Source organism: Varroa jacobsoni, unplaced genomic scaffold, assembly GCF_002532875.2.
Source record: "Varroa jacobsoni isolate VJ856 unplaced genomic scaffold, vjacob_1.0 scaffold_886, whole genome shotgun sequence".
Taxonomy (NCBI): Eukaryota; Metazoa; Arthropoda; class Arachnida; order Mesostigmata; family Varroidae; genus Varroa; species Varroa jacobsoni.
The window spans coordinates 157,694-180,979 of record NW_019213788.1 but is presented as its reverse complement, the minus strand read 5'-3'; the positions used below and the strand labels follow the sequence as shown (position 1 = coordinate 180,979).

Here is a 23,286-nt window from a genome sequence, read left to right as displayed (position 1 = left end):
TCGACCGATCGCCATTTGTATTCAGACTTGCTAGATAAGAATGTACATTATGCATTTATTCGGCTATCAGAAATCAGCCTTCCACGTTCCAACGACACAAACCTTCAAACAGTCGTGTGTTGTCCTTGAACCTAGGCGTACTAGATACTTTTGTTGAAACTGATAAGAAGCTTTTAATACGATCATCCCACGAAGATAAATCTCGTTCTTGTAGCAATTTATCGCAGCGAGAGGTAAAATCAACCGAGGAACTGCTCAAAGGCAAAGGATAACCTTAAACAAAGGGAGTACTGAAGGCATAGCGCCGGCTGTTTCATATAAGCTATAATTTGAATTGGTGGATTTAGCGCACCACACTTCGAGATCAAAGTTCGAGATAGTCCGAAACCATGTCTTCCTCGATATGCTTGCGCTGAGTCAACGAAGATATCGATAATAACTGAGACTAGTTAGTGCAAATCATAGTCGGTTGTGTCACCCATGTTAGCTCACTGAACTGTGCTAAATTATACATATTAGGCAGTCTGGTATAAAGCCTAGTTCTCTCTCTCTATATTTATATTTGTGTGTGTGTCCAATGTCAAGCTACATGGCAACAGGCACGCCAATGTCTTGTCACCTCTACAAATGTTTCGCCTAACAAGAGGATAAAGATTTTCTTCCGAATTGCGCCTTCCTCAAAGCCTGTAACTCGACATACTGGCCTTCAAAAGTAGCTTTCTCGTGTCCTTGAAACTATCAGGTTATTTGCTAGCCATACAAATGATCTCCAAAAAATCCTTTCAGTCTTGTGCTCCAGTAACGCGCTAAAGAACAGAATGATCCGTCTACCTAGTTGCAAAGCTTTTTACTGCAAATAGTTACACACGTTTGTTTCTTTTAACTAATTTCTCATTTATTTAATGTAGCAAACTCGTATGGGCAGTATTCTTAGTGTATGGCCTAGCTAAAAAAAAAAAAATCACTAATAGTATAGGAAGCTCCATTTATAAGCTTGTCACTTGTAAGTAGAAAACTTAATTCTATATGTGGGCCATTTTCGATATTTGGTGAAACCAATCAAGCCCTACCTTGAACCGTTAAAAAAAGTGATCTAATCTAGCTAGCCACAGGACGACTAGATAAAAGCGCACATCTAAATGAACTTCAAGCTGGACTCAAGTCTTCGTTCCTTTACACCAAACATATCATCGCCATTTTTATTACCGTCTACTCTATTAAACAGACTAGCAATGAAAACGAGCTCAGTTTAATTTCTCCAAAAGTACTCTTTATCATTTTTATTCATAAGTAGGTCGGTTTTTTTTTTTTTAATGTAATCATTTTTGTTACTCCATCTGGTCGTCGTTCCATCGTTTTAGCTGTGGACATCATCAGCTCCGTACTGTTTACCCTCATTGCTTTTTTTTTCTCAGTTATCTTATCATACGTTCACACTTAGCATTTCATTCACTCTTCGTGTCTGGCCAATATCAGACGCCCAAGCGGCCTGCATCACCTTTCCATCGTTATTATTTTACTAGCAATAATACTCACCCGTTTAGTCGACAGTGCTTACCAATACTATAACAATTAGTAGCAATTATATAGATTCACTGATATATGCTGTCATAATAGTAATCCATATGGAACGATGCATCTAGTGATCTCTTTGTCTGATGATCCTGTTGCGTTTTCTTCATGGGATGCGTTCTACAATCTTCACTTCTGCTAGTTTCGCCGTTTGTGTGAGAGGTTTTTGTTTCATGTTGTTGGACGCGCAAATTCATAGGTGTCTTACTCTGTAGCTCTATCGGTTGAGTTATTATTACCATCGATTATTGGTATCAGTGAATATAGGCTGTTCCATTATTGTTCAGTTTAGTAGGGCGGGACGACGAATGTTCTTAGTAAATCTGTTTTTACCAAATGGCAAAACCCTCCGGCTGAATTACAATGTGAGGGGTAGCTGGCTAACGTTGTGCGGCAACGGTTCAGTAGAAATGACATTATTAGCACATACTAAATATTTCAATTTGGATTGAAATGCCCAACATGATCTATCACTCGTTGCCATCGCTCTCGTCACGTAAAACGTGTTGCTTGTTTTCACAATAGCTAGTGTACGCAGACTATGGGTGGGAAGGTAAACTCAAAAATCTGTTATACGTTATATAGCACCTAGTCCCGACAATGTTTAGTCTCGCGGTAGTCCTTTTCTTCGTTCTGCTATTTGCTAGCCATTGTTAAACAAAAAACATTTAGGCTTACCACAGTAACGATATATTTGAATAAAGGAACGGCAACTTCACTATACGGTGCTTCTTAGACCAGTACAGAGTGAAGGGCGTATTGGAGCTCGCTCTTATCAATCGCCTTCAGACGGGCCTCATGCGACCGCTAAACGTAAAGGAAAACAGTCGTTATCATCCTACATTTAGCATATGCCAATGCCGACAGCCGATACGAATATGTGCGTGTGCAATTTACCGTGCCGGGCGATGTCTTCGAAACCTCTATGCCCCCGAAAGACTATGCCCCCTCTCGTGGTTGTGCAGCTCTGCAATCTGAACAGTGGTCGCTGTGAATACCTGCATCCGCCGAGAGCTGTGATGATGGTAATTTGATTGGCAAAAGGGAAAAACGAAAAACACGAAGAAAACTGGTTTGAAAAGAGTCGTAAAAGCAACAAAAAGACGAATTTAAAACGAGAGAAAGGCCTAGGGAAAGTCTTCGTGTGCGCTCAGGCCCCTTTGTCATGTGTGATGATCTTCTGAGTATCGCTGGCGGGCGCCGTATTCGCTTGAGACGTATATAGCGTCCAGGAGCGGTTTTTCTATGTGGCTAAATAGTTCGGTCGTTGCGCTTGATGTTTGTTTTGCCCATCTTTTTCGTATTGTACGCGGGTCATGAAAATATCGCTGAGTACATACTAGCACGGACGCAACATACGGTGGAGGCGTCAAGCTATGTTTGCTGAATGCGCGCGGAAGTACCCAGGGTTGAGCTGATTAGGATGAACGTTTCTGAGACAGTAAAGTATGGCCCTACTAATGCTAAACAAAACAAAAAGCAGAAATACAAAGCTTCACCATCCTGCGTGCATACACTGTTCGCCAAAAAAACATGATTCTATATTGACCATTGTTCTAGCAGTCTTACACAGCTGACAATGAACGGACCAAGCCATTGAGCGGTCTGAATTTCTTCGCCGCATATATTCACTGTCTTCGGTGGTCACACAGTGATTGAAAGGCTGCCTGTGTGTGTCAAAATAGTCCGCTACGAAAATTGGTCGAATTACCATTCTTTCAAGTTGTCTCTTTTTCCATTACCCCTTATCTTCTAAATGATTCAATGGTGATGAACATGTTTTTATAGGCATTTTGTAATGCTTGTAGTTTTCCTTCATTATGAGCTCCCATCTTGCTCGATTTTTCGTCTTCTGGTTTGCCACTGGTTATATCCTGAATTTCCGAGATCAACCGAAGTTACGACAAACCAGTCTTATTGGCATATGTGAGATGATAAATATGTCCCACGCATTAAGGCCCACTTGTTGTGTGCCCATACTTACGTGTTTCGGTCCGTAGTGTTTCTATCGTTTATGATCCTTACCCCTGTCATGCAATCTATCCCCAGACAGAATGAGATCATCTCATTGTTCCAAATCGGAGACCCCGACCGATAATATCGCAAAATCTGCCGTATATTCACTTTAAGGATGAAATAAATAATCGCTGCCTCTTATATCCCCGGCATCAAGTAAATACGCTTACATGCACATAGGCAGACATTCACTCACATCCAATTCCATCGCGCCCTATCCATTCAGTCAGTTTTCCTATGAACGCACGACGCGCCACTGACAATCCAATGTGTCAATTTTCATCAGAACTAGATCTTGACGATGAAGTTATGCTTTTAATGGTGGTGGGACCCGGTAAATGCTTTTAGAGAAATAGACAATCCAGCCGTGAATAATCATAGATAGTTAAGAACAGAGATTTCTCAACAGTAGCTTGTATGATTAGTGTCTTCAATGAGAAACAATGTTTTTGCGCACACGATTACACATGGTACAATCAGCTAGTCTGAACAATAGCCTAAGTTCGGAATATTGTGTGTGAGGACCACGAGGTCACGCAAAAGAAACAGCGGGTCGAATTTGCAAAATAGATAAAGAAAGTCGATATTTTCAAAGTCTAGCCCTGTCGAGTTGGGGCTCATCGCACCCATTCGTGTGGAAAGCAGTGGCGTGTCCTGCGTCTAGTTCGTTACCTACAGCTATAGACATATCACCTCGGTCAACCCTGTTCATTCAGAGTGTCGAGTCTACAAAGTCATTTCGACATTTTTTTTTCTGATAGTTGCACGCAATGGATTCTTTTATCATTGTTGACAAAGTTGTTGTCACGGTTGCTGCTATTGTCGTTACTTTGGTCTCATAACTTAAACGCAATACAATGCTTACATTTTTTTTACATAAAGTTTAAATAACCCAGCTCTTCCTAGTTCGTTACAGGACTCAACCGCTGTTTGTAGGTACTCTGCTCATCTGCCTATATTAGCAATACAAAGAAATAATGTTAAGATTGCCGCGTTAAGATACAAAACATCTCGAACACTTAGATTAGTATTTGGCTAAGGTGCGTGTTATCTGTGCTGATGTAATGTTGATGTATGTGGCTTCTGTGATTGCTGTTGAAAACACGAACAACTTCACGTTGACTAACTGATACAGGGGAAAATCATTTCATGGTAATGAGTACGCAGACTATGTGTGCATGCATGGCTCCTGCGATGCCATGAAGAACGCTAGGTATGAAATCCATTACGCGAAGATACGGTTAATGATGGCTGGTTTTTGGTCATTCATAATTTCTAAGGATCTGGCCCGCGATGATCGTGGCCAATTGTACATCGGTTTCTCTACCTGCGCAACAGAAGCACAAGCAGAACTTCCCCGTATGATTTTACAAATGATTTATTTTCCCCTACTTGGTTGGTAGACAATTTTGAACTGGGCCCGCTTTTGTATAGCCAAACAACTCACCATCGTGCTTAATATTGTTTGCCTGCATGTTCAACACTGGCCAATAATACCTCGCTTTGTTACTTCGGCTATTTCTGCATTTAACATACCACAATGCTCTCCCATTCGTTTTCGATCTGGTTTCCATTCACGAGCTTCCGACTTTTGGCAAAACCTTACACGAACGTGTATGCACTCATGTCTTCATGTCCACGCCCAGCTTCATCCAACCGGTATTAATACAGTAACAAAACGAAGCAACTGCTTCAGCAAGGTAAACTATAGAAGAGTTCGAAGTTCTTCCATTCATTCTAAAATGTTCCTCTAAATCTGTCAAAGGATTTGCCCTATTCCCTTACTCGGTTCAAGCCAAAGACTGTCGGAAGTTACGCGTCTGTTCTACCAGACTGCACGCATTTTTATCTGCGTCTCGGCCGAACTTTGCCACCTTATAGTGTGATCTCTTTACAACTACTGTGTGGCACCTTTTGACTTTTTCGTACCACCGGGCTGAAATCTTTTTCACCCTCCCTCGCCCCATCTATTTTACATATATATATATATATATATATGACGGTTTGTCTATCTGTGTCGATACATTAGGTTTCTTTCGGTTAGTATCTGTCTAGGCTAGAGTTGTTGTTGCTCATATTTCTCCATTACTATGTACACATACAAGGAGTCACTGTACAGGTGCGCTCATAAGGAGTCCGAGCGGAGCGAATACATTTTAAAGTTCGATATGGTCGGCAGCATGACGGTGACTGCCGCCGCACGCGGATCTTATATTTTTACTCGTTTGTGCTCAATTTCAGCACGCAAATAGACCTAAGTAGTTGGCTTTATCGAGCCTGACCCAACATGGGCTGCTTTTTCTTGCTTTGGTCAATTCTTCCTTTATCTATACGTTCGAATCTGGTGAACAACCTTATTCGCGCATTTAGGCTTTTTAGAAGAGGCTGCACGTGTTTGTTTCAGTGTTGCGATGGTGATAAGTTGCCGCGGCGTCGTCAAGTTCCCTGGGATAGTCTCACGACAGGCAGCGTAGAAGCAGCAGTAGAATCCAGGGTAACGTCACAAGATTCCAGCTCGACATCGAGCGGAGCGCCCCTGTAACGAGAGAATACCTTGTAAAAAAAACTGACATGGAAAAAGAATAGGAAAATTATGTTTGAGATTTAATCCCACAACTAGTTTTTTCATCCAACTCCGCACGTCGATGAACGAGCGACGGTTAGTAATACAACAACAATTGAGCTTAATAATCATAAGAGTAACGCGATGTGATTTTTACCGAATGCTAGCCTGTTGGTCTTTGAATTTTGCAAACCTTTATAATACCAAATAGTAAACCTGCCAGCATTAGCACGAAAAAATTTTGCGACACAAATATCTAGACTCAGTCACAGGTTTTTCACGGATTTTAATACTGTTAATATAACATATAGACACATATTATGTTACGAATTTCGCTGAAACGGGATATATATCAAAAAAACTTGTTTTTGTCAAATTTAACTAGAAATGATCTTTGCATTTTTCTGGAATACGAAGTTTCTATTATGTCACACATACGAAACGCAGATCCACCGCACAAAGTGGTAATGATACATACATGTACGACCGCCTGTCGTCCAAATAGACCTTTTCCGCAAGCTAGATATGCCATGAGAATGATGTTTAGCTGAAGGAATATTATTTCAGGATTCTGTATCCCTCCAGGGATTTCGAGTTCAAAAGGCCATTGTCTCTAATACCCAAACCGCGTCCGGCTCTGTCCCAGCAGTTGTATCCAGTGATCCCTTAACATCCCCGGTTCCATCGGCGTGTATGGTCCACCAATTTGATCGATTGTGTATAGGACGAAAACAAAATAATGCTAGATTATGAGCAAATATCATACGCTGCCCCAGATTGAACGGGCAACGCCATTGAGGAAACGTGAAGTTAACGTCAAGGACAATGTTGAAGGAAGCGAACGCAAATGCAAGCAGACACGTTAAAGCTTACTGCACGCATTTTTCGTGAGCCTGTTAACAAGAAGGTCCGCTCTGAGTGCCTTGGAACCTATGAGAAGGACGTAAACTCTTCCAATCTAAAGGGGGTAGAAGAAAAGGACAAGCGAAGCATTTCAGGGCTATCCCTATCGTACCGTAGCTGCTGCGACCGAACAAGTTGTAGACAAGGTTTGCGCGACCAATCGTATATATCCCCGCAATGCCATTTCTACTACCCGCATATTTCTACACGCGTCAGTCGGAAGTGATCGAATATTTCGAGTAGTGCGTTTTGCCTTTTCGCTGCTAGCCTCTATCCACATTCACTCGTGTCTTCATGTACGCCGTCGATTCGACTGACCTTCGACTTACGCCCCCGCCACCCGCAACATAGATGCTTTGCCAGAATCGCCGCCCTGTTTTTCAGCATCCTCGAATTCTTATCAGATGGGGGCGCTAGCTATAGTATAGCTATAGTATAGATGTTCATCTCTGACCTGGTTGATTGGTCTACTGGGATCTTTTGGGTAAGATGACAGAAGTTGGCGGCCAGCCAGCTGCTGGTCTAAGGAGTTAGCTCGTCAGGAAGGAAAACCGAACGCGGTACGAGACGTGGAAATTGAAGAAAAGGGAATGGATGCTCAAATCGAAGCAACAATTGGCAATGGCAGGCGAAGTAGAAAACAGAACGAAAGAAATGTAGGCGCTCAGAGCAGAAAAGGCTCGAGGATAATTCGCGATAACAGACTTCCACCGTTGAGCTTGATGATGGCACAGCGGTGTAGCAGTGGACGCAAGACATCGGCAAAAGAAGGAAAGTCGAATCACTAGGAGTTGAAAAAGAATGAAGCAACGGATGATACAGAAGTGCAAACGCTGCCAGGCGAAGGAGGCAACGTAGATGAGATTTCGTGAGCTATTATACAGATGACGGAAGAAAAAAATACTGAGATCGAACATCTTCTACACCTACTAACAGCAGGATCTTTTTCTTAATGAGGTAAAGGCTCATGTCAGTTGTGTCTTCCTGGTAACACGGTGTACATTTGGGTATACACATTTATACCGTCTATCAACATTTATCTTTCACGGATTATTTATCTACAACGTTAGAGTACAATACGCGATTGCAAACTGAAAACTCGTGCTTTGGGTCTTTACTTGTTAAGAACAGTGAACTGGCCTTCGGAAGACTCAGAAGTGGGTAGGATCACGGAAACTGGCTGTTATTACACTCGTAGCTGTTGAGTCTTTAACACATATGAGTTGTTTTATCTATTTAAAGACCGATTTGTATTCACGATGGGAATATTTAAAATATTTTATTTTTATACCGTTTCGCATTGCTACCTAGAAATAATCCCCTTTTGTTTTTTAGTGACTACGCCATAATTGTTTATTTGTGAATAATCAATACGTAATGATTTTAGGGCTGAACAGTATTTCGCATAAGAATATTTGTTATCAAGCATGGATTGACACTTTACCCGATCTTAATAGTAAATTAGGTTAGCCCACTTCACCAAATATTGCACGCGTTAAAGCACATGTTAACATATTATTATTATTATTGCTATAACTTATTAGCAGCAATAATTTGCAATAATGTAAACCTTGCCCCGCAAAAAATCGGAGTGGTTCCGAGGGTGATAAAAAATCTACGAATGCCCCCAGCGAGGCCTCTTCCGCCGGTAAGCACAACCCGATAAACCTATACTTCACGTTCTGCTTTACTGCTCAGGTTCCAGCCATCTGATAGATGATGAAGCAGGGATTTTTGTTGCTTTTACTAAAGCTATGGCGAAAAAGGCCGATGCAATAAATGACATATTACCAAGGCAAATGTGTTTTTTCTCAACGACATCGTCCGTTAACCACGACAGCTGTCAGGTCGTTAGATAGCCCAATAGTGCGCTAAATTAAATTCGATTATATTTCCCCACAGTAAACCAATGCAATACATAATATGATTTGCTGTTTTCTTAAGCTGCTGTTTGTACTCGCCCTAATAAACACAATCGTAGTCGTAGATTAGTGTATGTGATCTACATTGATCAAAGGCACTGTTCCTATTCTCGGGCGTCATCAGGAGACGCATCGTTCGACGATCTTTGTGTATTGTTATGAAACGGCGGGAAAGTTGGAGTTATTAACTTCCACTAGGCATATATCGATCATATCTTCCAGCAAGAATAACATAGGAAAGCATTTTATAAATAACGTAAATAGACTAGGTATGAGGAATCTAACTAAAACTTAATAATGATAATTAACCAGACGTCGAATAGATCTGAACCTCGACGCGGATAGAGAATACCCTACATAGACGTATACCCAATAGCAACAAGATGCATGAACGCTGCTAAAGCCGGTGTCCTGGTATAGGGTAAGTGACGGTGAAGAGCTTTAATTCATTTCCGTACGGTATACGTGTTGTTTACGTAATTACATGGATAACAAGACAATAGATGATTTATGAGCTGAGCGACTATGCAGGCTATAAAATAATCTGACAATATGTTGAGCCCTCAAACATTGAAATTCGTTTTTCTCAGTTATCTAAGAGGATATAACACGTTTAAAAGGTAACGCTACATAATACTAAAATACACTTATGGGCTTCTATATCGCTCTGCCTCATATTAGCGATTATTGAGCTAAATATTTGGTGGTACCAGGCACCTGTCGAGCTTTTCCATGGCCTTTATACTCATACTCACATATAGTTTAGGCATCTTTAGCACGTATACACGCAAACTTTGACATTAAATTGGACCCACGCTCTCACCCGCTCTATTCTAAGCTGTCGTGCCGTTCCGTTGTTGCTCTAGCCATAATGAAGAACCCACTAAACAACAATTTCAGGCCACCAAAAATTTAACAGGGATAGTGGCGACGATGATGTCAACGAGACAAGCGGCGCTGCCGTTAAAGGCCGGCCGGCGATACCTTTTGTGTCCTGAAGCAATCATTCCATTGCATTGTTGTCTACGAGTTGCGTTTCACCTGTCCGCACAATGCCCCGTGTTCTCGTCATGTATGTGACCAGGTTTGTTTCCTTTTTTTTTTGCTGACACAGTCACTTCTCAGTATTGTCGTTTTCTCACTCAAAAGAATTTTCGCTCGAATTAACCGCCCTCTCGCTAACAGAATCGCTGCCCCGTGGGAACCGGTGCCGCCAGACTTACCAACCATAAACCTTGCCTTATGGGTGGCTGCCTGCTTGCCTGCCTGGCTGCTTTGCTTGTCCGACGAACATACGGCTGTCAATTTAAATTTTCCGTTGCTATCCTCTTCCCTTAAAGGTGCAGCAGCGCAGCTGTGATTTGACAGGAGACAGGTGGCACCCCCATCGTAAAGCCCCTTCCTCCAGCAGCCGATCCTTTGTCTTCCTCTCTCTTCGTTTTCATCGTGGCGTGTTCAGTTTTTTCCTATCCAACCAGAGCTCGTACACGTCCCCTGCTTTCCGAGCTCTGGTTGCTCTCATAGCACTACGTACATCAGATCTACTTCGGGGGCGTCACCCCATGGCACCCCCGTATCGGCTGGACTCGGCCCAAGCTAGTGCGCCTGACATTGTCTTCCATACGGTTCCCAGCTGGAAAAAATCTAATTCTGACGATGGCACACTGGAGTGGCTGCTGCAGTAGTGGAAAAAGAACGCGAAAACCAACCAACGTTTGCGTGCGTGCGACCAACGACGAAATAACGGGTGAAATGGATAGCGGACTGATGGCAGGAGGGGCAACAACAGTATCAGTGCACGTACAGGAGTTCTGCGAGCAAAGGTGCCCAGTATGATTGTATATTAGGACGGCTTGACTGACGGACAGCTTCCGCTTCCATTGTGCTGGCAAAGTGCAAAGGCACATTGGCAAACTATTTTATATACAGAAATGAGTCACTATGTGATAATGATATTATCATTACCAAATAGCTCTATAAATATAGACAGTTTGAAATAGAGTGTATTGATTAACAAAATATGAGGGAGGAGTTTAAATCTGCTGGTTTGATCCTGGCCTAGGCAAATGGGGTAGAAGGGTCTAACGATGCGAATATCTACTACGATACAAAAAATGGGTAGAAAGCTTGGTGGATGGTTTAGCCGGAGTGCATATAATTAGAAACAAATAATGTACCCAAATAGCGTCTAAAATATTGTTTGATATTTATCGAAAGCTCATTTTTTCAGGAATGTGTAATTCGTATATGTATACATACATAGACTCCTTGGTATTCATGGCATTCTTGTAATACCCAGAACGAGATCGATAAGACAAAAGCAACTATCACGATTCGTCGCGCGTCTACAACACCATAAAGTGACAGTAGCATACACACCTACGACATGTTTACGAAGCAGTCAACATTCTCAGTCCGGCCTGGCTGCTGTTCAGCAGAGAGGATTAAGGCAGCAACCGAGTGAGGAAAAATGCAGACTCGATATGCTTTCTACATGTTGTATAATACAAACATACGGTACGATATAAAGCATGGACCCAATGTGTGCAAAGCTCGGGAAAACGAGTGAGGCTGGCTTCTGCCGTTCCTTCACAAACTCCCTGAACCTACTATGACTTGACAGATAGGGAAAAATGACCCGAGAAGGTGGTGCCCGTGTCGTAGTTCCCAGTCAAATTCGGCTGCTGCTTACTCAACTCATAAACACCGGTTGGCCCAAGGCACGGCTGTCCGATTAGCTAAACCAGGTGAGTTACGTTGAACCGGTTTGCTTACATGTAAAGGCTATGACTAACGATCGTTGGCCATGTTCTCGCATTCTCTTCATCGACATCCTTTTCTCTAACATTTATGCTGCCTGAAGCCTGAACAGTTTGAGGCACATACCGCTCGCGTCTGTCTATAGCTATAGGATAAATTGCAAGCATGCAAAGCTAACAGCGAAGACATGTGGCAGCTACGTTTGGAGGAGACGCGCACATTGCACTGAATTCCCCAGACGCAGTACCAAAGCTTGCTGCGAACATCAGCTACTTCGAGAAGGAGGGCCTGTACTGGTATTTCATCAGGCTAAAAAAGTGGCTGGCTTATGATCTTTATGTCTTCTCGCGGCCAACAGACCGCCAGAGAGAAAGAAGCCAACGATGGAGAAGAGCTTGCGATATGACGAAGGACGGCGAGAGAACGTACGCGAATCATATGAGGGACGAGAAAGCGCTAAATGGTAGCGTAATGACGCATGAAAACATTACAGCTAACCAGCATCTCTATTTTCTATGAACTTCGGCCAATGAACATATCCTTAGCGTCTCTGTTTCTCGCTCACTGCCTCACCTTGTGCCAATCCGTTATGAAAAACCCGGGTAGCAGCGGCAACGGTGACACGCTGCCTTCAGGCCGCCGACCTGATGTCCTGTTTGTTCGAGAACCTCCGATCAAATATCACTGCCGTGAATGGAACGTTTCTGCGGGAAGACGGTGTAAGTCAATTCAGCTTCTTCACCTCTCCAGCAGTACACAAGACCACATTACATCAATGTATATGGTGGTCAAGCACAACTTCGCAACGAATCACTTTATTCCGACCTACTCCAAAGCAATTCCCCACAACCTGGAGTTTTCTTTAGGCGGGCTTTGTACCATCGATCCCTACCTGGCCCTGACTTTTCTGATGTGTTTTATGAACTTGCTGATTGGCATACGGCTTCAGTTTGTATGCATAGATACACACACACAACCAACCATAGGCCAGGCGTGTAGTACAGCTCAACGTCGTTATATATAGGTATCGCACAGTAATATTTGTACGGCATTCATTATCGGCCCGAATCTGGTTAAGTTCATTCGGGGCTAATATTATTCACGGGATAGTTTCGTATAAAAACACAGTTTTAAGGACACCCTTCGTTTATGAGAGAGTTGATAGCGACATGCTTCACCAGCCTGTTATTAAGCGTATGCTGCAAGAGTTCCTTCGGCTCAAACTCTTAGATACCCTATTTTTTCAATACCAAATGAATTTTTCAATCGATCTAAACTATTATAATCATTTACAATATAATACATCGTTGGCAGCAAATTGAAATGGCGTTTAGTTACATTTTACATTAAAGTAAGAAGTGAAGTGGCATTTTGATTAACTTATCAATTTATTTGGCAGTATCTAACATATTGCATATACGGGCAGTAACATCCGATATAATAAATATATGTTTTGTCAGTATCTCTCGCTTACAAAAAAGCTTCCGTCCTGCTTAAGCTTTGAAACGGTACTTTATTTTTCAAGCCATTGCTATTGCCTACAACGCAACAAACAAGTCACGAAGTTGCGCCGTGAAGACTTCATACCCGCTACCGTGCCAGACCTACACGCCTTATGTATTAATACGGTGACGCTCGGCAGGGTAGGCTTGCATTGCTAGCCTGAAACGAAGCTTGTTTCTACAATAAAGTTCCCTGCACTTCGCGTTCTTGTGTCCGCTGCAGCATTCAAACTCCGTTTACTCTTGCATGAATGCGAAGTTGGACGTCTAGATTAGGTCTAGAATGAGCGTAGGCCACTATGTAAGACGCCGCGCAGCGATGTATACAAGTCGGCTGAAAGCCTCCTCCGTGTAGAAATGGTAGTTCCTACGCAGCCGCCACAATCCTCATATGTCACTGCCTCTCGCCTGGAGAACGAGCCGCCAGCACTTGATAAATGAAGCCAGTCCGATCGAGACCGAGTGAAAGACTTACCTATCAGCCTGCCGATTGACTAGAGTCTGCGGAGATGGTCGCTACAAGCGCTGTCGTAGCGTCTTTCTCTCTGGATTTCCATACTTCTACATTCCTTTCCTGTCCCTAACACTCCGCATGAGGTTCGGCCTAGTTCGGACCCATGATGCCTGTACTGTGAGAGTGTCTGATATGTCCGATGGACTATTTTGACCTTCACTATGCCTACTACCTCAAGCAGGAAGATGGTCTCTCAATAATACCGATAAACACTAGCCCAAAAAGTATGTTTACTAGGCTGTAAGTTGAAGTTAGGTAGTGTTAACAAAAATGGACGAAAACGGTGAATTTTTTCTTTTTTTAGTTATCTTCTGCGACAAACTTCTATCTGCTTGCATCAGGAGCGAGGCCATGTCACGTCACAGTATCGTAAGAATAGAAATCATCGAGCGTATTCAAAGAAAAACGACGCCAACAGAAGCCATTGAACTTTGTAACCTGTCTAGCGCCTTGTAAATGGTACAGGTTTACGGGAACCGCACGCTATTTTGCAGGTTTTTTCCTTTGCGTTATAGCATGTATGCAACGCACCTACTTACGTGTATGTGTCAGGCAGCGCAAGTTCATGAATCGTCGCAAATTCATCTTTGCGACTTTGTGCCAGGTCCAGCTTCTTCTTCTGCCTTAGTTTCGTGGATGGTTCCGCTTCAGCCACGTTACTTACGGTACGAGGATTGCGTCACGAAAAACAGTTTCTTGACTCACTCAGTCGTCAGGTGCTTAGCTTTTTACTTTATCCTCTATCATCGCTACGTACGGCTTTGTTTTACTTGGTCGTTTAGCCTATGCGTCAAGCGTGTTTTGCGGTCTCCCCGCCACGAAGGCGTAGTCCCCCATACCTTACGGTTGTCTTTCGGTTGCAAGCAGACGGTATTGCGGTCCTCGAGTTCCTCTTTGTTTAAATAGAGTACACTACGTCAACGCCACCGCAGCCCGTGTACGTTATTCGTATCCTTCGTCTAAGAACTGCGTGCCTGTTTACGTCGCACACATGATGGTCTACCCGAAGTATGCCGCCTTCGTGCCGCTGCTGCGATGATGCATTCACGGCTATCTCTTTCTTTCTTTGACAAGCAGTTGCTTATAAGCCGAGGAGATCCAGGATTTTGAACAGGAGCGGTCGCTTGCTCGCTCGCAGGCGAGGCTCGAGGCGGCGGTACCTTATGTTGAGCTGTTTGTAGTCGTCGGTCGTGGACCCTGTTTCGAAGCTACGCTATGTAGAGAAAGAGAAATGGCAAAGCAATGCAGCGCATGTGAGGGCCCGAACATGTCTTTCCCCCAAGGTTGTCCCTTTTAGCGTCGCTCCTCAAGTTCCTTTGCGTTGCTGACACTGGTGCCAACGTTAGTGGCTTTTTGACGCGAGTCTCGCAGAGCAAGACAGCTCCCTCTTCTCATCGGCAGTGGCTTTTTTGTCGCTGTTCGATGTCGGTTCTGCCGTTGCCGATAACGAACGAAGCTTTGTGATAAATGGACCATTCACACAACTCACATCGAGTAGAAGATTCCGTGGCCGCATAAAGGAGCAAGACGCTCTGTTCTCTTTTTTCGCACACGATGCTCCCCACACCGTTTCTCGTTTTAGTTCGCTTTCCCCTGACACCTTTCCGATCGCGGTCTTCGCTGCTTTGTGCTGCTACTAGGCCTTCGGTTTTGTTGAGCTCGTACACTTCTGATATACTGCGCAATGCTTTCGTTCCCAGGCAAAGATCCACATTTAGAAGCTGCTGCTATCTACGTAGCAGCTTCTGCTGAAAGGCATCGAATACCCGATCCGCGACAGTTGCCCTTATGCGCCTAAGTTCGACGCAGCCGCATGAGCTGGAGCAGTAGTAGTGGCATTAAGACATGATGGTGGTTCAGCTCGAAGGACTGGAGATTTTGGAGCGTTTTCTTTTAGGGATTTACTTTGCATTGAAGGAAAGAAAGCAGCCACAGCGGCAAAGCCGGAACGAATGTAGACAAGTAGAAAAAAGATCATAAGGGAAGGGGAAAACGGGGTTAGAAAAAGGATATCGGAAGTGCGGCTAGAAGTGGCGCTGTCATCGCTGCGGCTACTTTGTTTGCTCACATCATTGTCTTCGGAACATTCTGTCAGTTAACTATTGAGTGCTCGCGCTAGTGATGCTTTCCCACTCTTGTAGACACTTGGCAGATCGTAAAGTTTAGCCACCTTCTCCTCAGGTGTTCGCTGCGCTTCATCGGCTTTGCAGAACGCCACGGATGGAACGGTCGAGATGGGGTTAAGGCGAAAGCGTCGCCTCCTTTACTGCTGAGGCAATATGCAAATCTAGAGACAGGCCCACTGCCACCAGTGTGCTACAAGGCAACGATCGACGTTGTGCCACTCTCTCTTTCTCACACACACACACACACACACACGCTCTCTTATTGTGCTATGCGTTCGACGACAAAGTTGAAAGCTACGAAGCAATAGTGAAACGATAAAGATCTGACGAACAGATGCGTAGCCGTGCAAAATGCGATACGTTAGCGTACGGCACAAAGTGTTTCTCGCGCCGTGGAAACTCACGCAGTTAGAGGCGGGAGTATGGAACATTGACCTTAAGGAGGAGTTGGTGAGAGACGGCGTGAAAACTCCAAAAGACAAAGGAAACGAAGAAAAGAGAGTGGACGCCAAATATATTCGGAGTTGTTGAGCTCCAGTGCTAGCAACGTACCCAACCTCATCCTAGTCCCATCCAGGGTCAGACGAGCTATACTTTAGAGCCCGTCCTTTGAGCTACAAAAAGCTTATCGCAAAGCACATGTTTCAAGTTGAGTAACCCGTTGATACATACAGTGCAGTATGCGCATGTACCTAGCGGCCAAGGCAAGAAATGGTTCACTATCCTTCGGTTATTATGGCCGTTTTGTCCTCTCCTGCGAATGCTTATTTATAATATATGGTGCATAAACAGAGGGCCCATGGTGCTATATACACTGGTTAGCTGTTGAAAATCGTCTATTATTATTAATACGTTTATTTTATTTTCGCTTTATTTAAATTCTTATTATCAGTTCAAATAGTTACTGTGTAGCAAATCAAACAGCGGTTGTACATAATACGTCACTAAAGTTTCTTTGCGAGCTTGCACTCAACGTACGTTACTCAGTATCCATTCTTGTTATCGTATTTACTTTCCCAAAGTCTGCATCGTCGAAGTATAATAGACTACGTCGAACAACGTACAGGGTAGCCTAGGACAATATGACTAGGCTACGCCTGTCAACTACTGTTCGCCGATCCTTTATAGCGTTGCCTTTTATGATTTCGGCTACTGCTTTTCGATTTTGTACTGTAAACTCTCTACATATATGAGTTGTCTGCTATGTAAGAAGCGTAATTTACGTTCGCGTCAAGCGCGATTACGCGCTGGCAGCACAACCATCACTACGACTCCAGCGACGCTGGTTATCCTTCGAGCGGTCGGATAAACCGTTAGCTTCGGCCGTACATTACAGCACGTTATTGTACGTAGGATTGCACACATGTCGCCAGTAGCATGACTATATTTATCCACACATGGATAGTGAATGGCCTATTGCCTTTGCTGCTATCATTGTTTGTCGTGCGAGGAAACAACTTTCTACGGCGTGCGTTGCGTTTAACACGGCAATTCAGTTTGGCCTACTTTGACGGAGCGTTTTAAGGAAGAGTGTTTGAAAGCCGCTGACCTGTCAGCAGTCGAGCGGATGTCTACTTTTCATTTCCGTAGAAGAAACTAAACAATTTAACGCTGGGCTACCACCATTTCTACTCTAATTGCTGCCTTCTGCATTTACCAAAGACCTTCCGTCGGCTGTCGAGCGCTACCAACATCAACGCCGATGTTGCCACTGCCGCAATGCCCAGTTACTGAGTGATTAGCTTAAGCTCCATGGAGCTGTCGGTGATTTTATGCTTTTCTGGGACCAGAGGTAGTGTAGTCTTTGTGGTTTCGATGACCTTAACACTTGACCACCGGGTTAAATTACGCATAAAACCAGTAATTTGCTTTCGCCAGCCGGATAGCTTGATTAAAGCATATAAGCACGGTCAAAGGCCCTTGCTCTATGCGTCTGTTGGGACGCAATCGTTAAACCTCTAACCTTAGTCGCTTACGGGCTTAACTTACTTTAGCAGTTGCAACCGGGAAAAAAAAGTGGAGTGGATGCCCAGTTTGGGACGCGCACTCAGGCCAGGATGCCCATAGTTGCCGCTTTCGCGTGCGTCCCATCGAGCGAACGGGATTTTCCTCTAAACGACAAAGATAAGAGATTGACTTGTTGGAAACACAAAGGAGAAGGATTACAGAAGCGAATAGTCAATGTAAGGCAGTGAGTATTAGATAAAAACTATTTTATTGATTTATTAATTTATAATAGAGGCTATGCCGAAAGCGAAGTACGACCATTGATTTGATTGCGCACTGAACGCGTTGTCACTACGGGTACGAGTTAGCGTAAAGTTACGCTAAGTTAATTGTTGTCATTTGTTCTGTTATTGAACGATCGCTAGCTCAGCGGGTAAGCCTTTCTCCATCCGAACAGGTGGTGGTAGCCCCGAGTAGTATGATTGAAGTCTCGATCAAAAACAAACTAGTCTGACTTCATAATAGAACTGGTTGTAATTATATATTTATCCTTCTATAGAAGTATTCATGAAGCGATTCAAGGAAGCGATCTTTATTCAATTTTCGTAGAATTCAAGAAGTGGCTAGTGAGCCTATTGATGCTGGACTGCGTTGGACTGAATTAAGGCATACGAGAACACGCTTATTCGAGAGACAGGTTGATTACAAGCAGCTTGATGCATGCATAACTTATTTGGGAGCAGATCGAAATCTAGGGCAATCTATTAAGAGGTTCGCATGTTGTTTTTAAGAGAAGCGCTGTCTTGTGTCGCATGAAATTTCCGAACTTCAACTTAATTAGCGGTTAGTTTCTGCATAGAAAAGCCAATATTTTACAAGTAGTTTTACAGAAGCCAAAATATCACCAATTGTAATATTATCGTGCAAGAGATCATCGTTGTCAGACATAAAACTGAGCACAACTTTTTCCCGGTATATAGTTTCGGTGAAAGACAAAATTCACAATTATTTTATTCGAGTCCAGGATAGAGAACGGAGGAATTTCATCTGTCTGCATACGCGTGTGTCAAATGGCGTATGGAGCGCTGTGGCACGGTTTTCGTTGTGAGCCTTTGTCCTGAAGGAGTATAAATATGAACAAGACAAGCCGGTGCAATACCAAAGTAGCTTGATGAGAAGCGGAACAATCGGGGCTGTTTTTAGCATCTTTGCAGGGTCCACGACTGCCCTCTGCAGTGAGAACGGACCTGTTTGCGTCTGGAACCTCACACAGTGCTATACACTGGATACAATAAACATAAGCTTACGTTACACTTGAGAAACTAAAAAATGATGTTTCATCGTCGTTCAGAAGTGACCGTCCAGTGTTCGTTGGTTTCATCATAACAGCTAAGTGCAGGTTAGACCTTGCTATTAAGTTTAGTGACAAAGCACGTCTCATGCAACCGAGCCTGAGCTTGTTTTGTTTTGTGGTTAACAGGGTTACGGTTACTGCACCTGACCCCGGACGGCTGCCAACAACTCTTACCTATGCTTTTCTATGCACGTCGCGGTACTGCGCCGTTAAAGACGCAGGTTTAGTTCAGAAAAAAAAAAGTACAATACCGAGATGAGCAAATATTTTAGAGTCACCGCAGCGACTTCTTTCGTCTGCTCTTTCTTCAGCACAGTCCCAACAGGCCCATTTTTATTCTGTCACTGTTGGTGGCGGTGCTACTGTTCAACTAGGGCAGTGTAAGCGTGACAGGCTGAATCGGGTAGCCAGAGACCATGCGCAAAGGGAAGAGAGAGAAAGACGGGGAAATCGCAGAGGCACGAGCACAAGCCACATACGAGAAGGACAGGAAAATGACTATTTTCTGCCTATAATGACGTCCTGCAGGTACACTGGCCATTGTTCACTAGCAGCGCGTACGTCGTCGGTTACCATGTGCTCGTGGGGGTGCCTCATGTGCTGTAAATCAGTAATAAATAATGCTGATCTTTGCCGCAAATAGGACTGTGGATGAAATAGTGTACCTCGTCGCGAGGCTGACTGGCACACTGCTACCGATAGCACGCTAGTGCCAGTAGGAAAAAGGTACGGCCTATTGGGTTCTAGGTAGCATGAGTTGATCAGAGACGTCTGCATTGGACTTCCCAGTAGAAATGCCGGCAAGAGGAGTAGAAACGACTGACTTTGTATGTAATACATAGATGAACCGTTGATGCTGCCAGCGATTCTACATATACCGGCACCATTTCTGTATCTTTCGCACAATCTAGAACTATATAGAGCTTCAAGACAATGTTTGTGATCGGCTCACGGAGTAGTAAGCGTGACTTAATGTTGATGGCAACCGGGATGATGGTGATATTTATTGGTTATGGTAATGCTGAACATAATGGTAATGTTAATGACTAAGACTGATTGCCATGTGAATGTAGAAAAAGCACTTCCTAGCAAAGCAATCAGGAATAGGCTGCATACATCGCTTGCTTTAGTACTAGTACAGGTAACTATCGTCTCCCAGCTGACACAGAACGCCCATATACCATAGCGTCGCGGCTACTGGCACTGCCCTTACCATCGTCATTGTCGCTGCAGTGTCCTCAGCTAATAAGGACGACTCGCCACCCGCTCACCCGCATAAGCGAACATAGACAGTTCTAGCGTTTAAGGCTGTTCAGAAAGTGCCGCTCGAACCACTAGCCTTTGCTCTCGTATCATTAGCTGGTTCAATCAATAGCCAACACACCTCGCTATTCCTATTTTAACTCGATCGATTTTGCCGTGGCAGCCATCGGCCTTCTGAGGAAGCGACGCATGCTTTCCACCGACTGACGCATCTATGTAGCGGCGCCAATACAAAGTCATTGGTCGGCGAGCTTCAAAACGACCACCCGGCAAGCCGTCGTACATGAGACCCCTTCTGTTCTGTCTCCTCGAATCGCCTGCTCGCTTCAATCATACAGAGGACACAGTATAAACCATACCACTGCGCATCGACAAGCTTGTATTCCCAGCTTCATAAACCCTTTTCCTACCCTGACTTCCCTTTCTCCTGTACTATTTAAGCACGTTCACGCAAGTTGTACAATCACTGCTGGGAAGTGTCTGTAGCAACGAAGGAAACGGTAGCAGGCACCAGCGATTCTACCAAATAAGGAAATCATGTGTGACTCGTTAATTACATCTGCCATATCGGGTTGATATGCGAAACACATGTGGTCAATGAATCCCTTGGCCGTCTTTACGCATGGAGGAATCGTGTCATGTTATTACTGGAAGGAAAGCCGGACAGGCAGGCCAGAGAGACTGGCGAAAAATCTGAATGCAAAAGATCGAAGCTAACGACGTCTCAGGTCAAACTAACGCGATCAGGGCGTTTTACAGTGATGAATGCATGCCGATCGTCACCCTGCACTAATACTGATATTTCTTTTAGCACAGGATCGACTCAGATTCAAACCAGCATAGAGTAATTATATCATTTCGAAAATAGGACACATCAAGTAAATAGATTTTCTTTGATGTTTCACATCGAGTGGCGTGCATGATACACGCATTGGCCATATACATATTGTGTACTGTTCGACATCGGACAACAGCTGTAGGTGATATTTCCACAAAGAGATTTAGAATGAGCGTTTGAAAAGTAGCGCCCACACTCAAAACCATATTCATGGAAAGGGTCATTCTCTGCGATATTTTCGTATCGCTCGTATACTCGCGATTTGAAGAAGTTCTCAATGGTTGATCAGTGTACTGCGTCGCGATGTCGTCCTAAAAATACATTATTTTGGCAAAGTCTCACCGATCATGAACTCTTGTCCATGTCGACTTCTGCCTGGGCATATGGGGCTAATAGGAAAGCACTTGGTACATCTTCCCATACAGCAGTTTCCGCCGAATACTAACCCGTCCGATCTATTATCTAATATGTCCTTCTTAACTGATAACAATGAAATATTTGACCGAACCATATAACTTGGGAAAAAGATTGGCGTGCACGATTAGTGGTGCACTGATCTCTTGGATGCACCACAATGTAGATAAACTCACGAAGTAGTACCCCTGCAAACTTCAAATTGTAAATATTTTTAGAAGGTCCGTTCAACAGAGGAATTAACGAGCGCAAGAATCGCCGTTAGAGACCTACCCGATGCCTTGTTCGTGAGCTCCTTCGGCCTCAGCACTTCCTCCGAAAAGTACTTACCATCTGAAAAGTTAACAGTCGTTACAACGTTAATATTAATAAGTATGAAATTAAATTATTACTCTTAATCACATGCTGCTCATTTGTCATGGTGCGTTCGGCTTTTTTCAACCGTTATATTGTCACACCTCGATACCTCTGAGGCCATCCCTTTCGAAAAGGTAGTACCAAGCAGGAGTGAGTCAAAGCCATTTTTAGAGTACATTCAACGCATAGGTGAAGTTCGCCAGCAATTAAACAAGATCAACAGATTTTATTAAAGAAGTAAAACAGTGAGAATATCTGTACCATTAGTCGCTGAGACACAGAAGGGTGCCGATTAGAGGCACAATACCTATCGGCTGAGCCAAGCAGTTAAAAATTCGAAAGACGAATACCCTCCAAAGTGGACATTATTGATTGTTGTCTCTTTTCTTTTGCCTACCTTTCCGTAGGAAGAAAGATCTCCAGCGAACAGAATACAGATAGCCGAAAACTCCTCCTAGGGTTAACGGGTGCCGTGAGATGGCAACAGGCGGACATGAGGACGCACATTGGGTCATTATGGCCGGTGCTAAATTGAGGTCAATGAAGATAGAATCAGATTAACTCGGCGGCAGTTGTTTTTCCGAATCAACGGCTTCTGCCGACACTAAAGTCGAAGTTGTCACCAATTACCAGTCGATGTAGGCCACTGTGGCCTACGAAAGGCTGGCGCAACGGCTGGTCGTCGCGTTACGACGGGACAGGTTTAGGGTGATGGCTTATTAGAAGAAGGTCTGCGCTGGCTCAGAAGCAATCATTTCCCGCTTACAGGGAAGCTGTTCGCGTCGTTTAGAAATGACAAAAGGAGATAGAGGGAAATAAAAAGAAAGAAAGAAAGAAAGAGGATAAGCAGCGTGTTGACGCAAGATACCTTGGTCGAGATCAACTGATTTGAACAGCAGTTATCGTATAGGACATCAGGGGAAGTAAAGGAATACACTGCTACAACTGGGAAACGACACACATTGTCGCAGTTGACTAATGATGACATGTGCTTGGTAATCAGCTTTCGAGGTAGATACAACATGGCTGGGCTTTTTTCTCCTTGCGTCGAGCTTCCACTTTTTATGGCTTGACCACTCGGTGTTGAAGCAGCATAAGCTTGCCTTCAATTTGCCTCACGTGTGAGTTGCATCTCTTTGACAGAATTCGACTGATTGAGTTGGAATTAGTAGAATTTTAGTGATTTGATAACTTCTCTACACGACGACCGGGTTACGAGTATCGTAACCCAGAGA

At 43.8% G+C, this 23,286-nt stretch overlaps 1 long non-coding RNA gene across 1 annotated transcript; it reads right to left on the bottom strand.

Moving 5' to 3' along the window:
• Window positions 1-1,248: 1,248 nt before the first annotated feature.
• On the bottom strand, window positions 1,249-22,028 carry LOC147752919 (uncharacterized). Its single transcript, XR_015312767.1, has 2 exons — window positions 21,968-22,028; window positions 1,249-6,124 (listed from the first exon to the last, which is right to left on the bottom strand). It is a non-coding gene; the product is annotated as an uncharacterized LOC147752919 (long non-coding RNA).
• Between the last annotated feature and the right edge of the window lie 1,258 nt (window positions 22,029-23,286).